This window comes from Gallinula chloropus (genome assembly GCF_964237585.1).
Source record: "Gallinula chloropus genome assembly, chromosome: 5".
Taxonomy (NCBI): domain Eukaryota; kingdom Metazoa; phylum Chordata; class Aves; order Gruiformes; family Rallidae; genus Gallinula; species Gallinula chloropus.
Genome location: NC_140090.1, coordinates 22,120,243 through 22,122,215, shown reverse-complemented (window position 1 = coordinate 22,122,215; position 1,973 = coordinate 22,120,243).

The following is a 1,973-nucleotide window of genomic DNA, read 5'->3' as shown; positions in this document are numbered from 1 at the left end:
GGGAGAAAAGGTAAAACGGCAAAATATGCAACCTAAGATTTTCAAGCCTTCTAGCGTCTGACAGTCATACAATATGATAAAGGAAAAGCATAAAGAGCAACAAAGTCTCAGTGAGAGACAAAAAAGGAATTGAAAAAATGATCTATATAAGCAGACGTAAATCCTTCCTATAGACATTATGGGGCTGCTTACCCTCCTGCCGACATTGTGGAGAGAGACAATAGGTCAGTCTGGAATTGCCTAAGTGCCACATAGCAGCTTTGTGTGTTTGTTCATAGGAGGCACAGACATTTACTGCCCAAGATACTGCTTTGGCTACATAGCAGCTGAAGTGTCCAAGTCCTGCAGGTTCAGGTAGCTTGTGTTCTCAGTTCTGAAACTGCAGGTATTCGGTTTTATTTCTTCAGATTATTACTTGTTGGGCTACAAGTTGTTTCCTAGGATCTGCAGTAGGTAACTTTCATGTTTAAAGATATACAAGGGAACAGTTTGACCCAGGTTTCTAAACATACACATTTTTCAGAGCTTGATTTAACTTGTGGGACAAAATCTTGGATTCACACCATTAATAATAGCTTTGCATGGAAAGAACATTTGTCTCTACTGGTTGAACTAAATTCACCATTTTAGATACTCCACTGAATTTTCTTGAAGTAGATTCACCATCGCTGTGACTGGACTAGTAAGTGATGGAAGGGCAAACCAGCTGCCTGATGGCAGCAACATCTATAATGGAAAACTTTAAATATACTTGGAGACCTTATGTACATACTAAAAACAATATTCAAATGCACAACACTTTTAAATGCTGTATTAGTATGTTGTGCAAAGTTTCACTTTATGTTGAAATGACTGAAGAATCTGGATTTAATCTAAATGCAGAGAAGTTAAATTAAATCACATAAACCCATTATTAGTGTTTGCTCTGAGTTCCTTTTAGTATGCAATAACTCAAAAGAAGAACAATAGCAGTTTAAGATAAGAAGCCTAGGATAAGATTATATGTTTGCACAAAAACAATTTTTATCCAGGATTACTTCAGTGTCCTATTGTGCCCAGAATAGCAGAGGGCTCTACCAGCATTCAGCCGCAGCTATCCAATTCCTACTCTCCTAACACCTAGAGATGAAAAGTTCCTACTAAGCCTCAGTGTTCATTTGTCAGCTCACAAATACCACAAAATGAGATCCCGCCAGTACCTAATTGCAATTCTATATAGACAGCTGATACTTGTTCACACGTCCTCACTCAGCATGCAGAAGTCAGACAATACAGTGATAGCTATGCTATTTTCTGTACTACACCGAGAAATATTTGTTTAAACACAGGAGGAGGTCCCTGTTCTTAATTTCCTTAACACAGGTATATAAACAGGATTTACACAAAACTTTAGTACTAAACTTTTATAAACAGCATTAAACTTTTTTATTTCATTGATGTGACTTGCTGAAAAGCTGGAATTGCTGCTGCATTTGAGACTGGAAACCTGCAGTTCACTGGTAGGTGAAATCCGTTACCCTGTTGGAAACCACAGAGCAACATATCCAGACTGGCACGTCAGAAAGCCTGGAGTTTGTCTGGTAGCATCTGCTGAAAGCTGAGTGCTTAGTCAGCTTTGCCATTAACGATTAGGCTGTAAAACGTTTGGTCAAACAGACGGCCCAAGAGCCTGCTGAGCTGCACGGGCACACGCACCCCAAGGAGTTGTGCCAGTTGAACTACACTGTTCTTGAGCTGTCATGGAAGAGATTATTACCTCTTTCTCTCTGCCAAGGGGAAGGATAGCCTGGTCTTAGAACACTTCAGGCAAAGTCAGCAGGGCTAGTTTAATTTGCTGATGAAGGTTGTTTCAGATAATTGGCTTAATTAACTGTAATGGATTAGGGAGCAGTCACATGGTATTTCCTGGCAGCAGTGCTGCAGAAGCTGTAATCTGTTACAGGATGGCAGGATCTCCAGGAAGGACAGAAAGG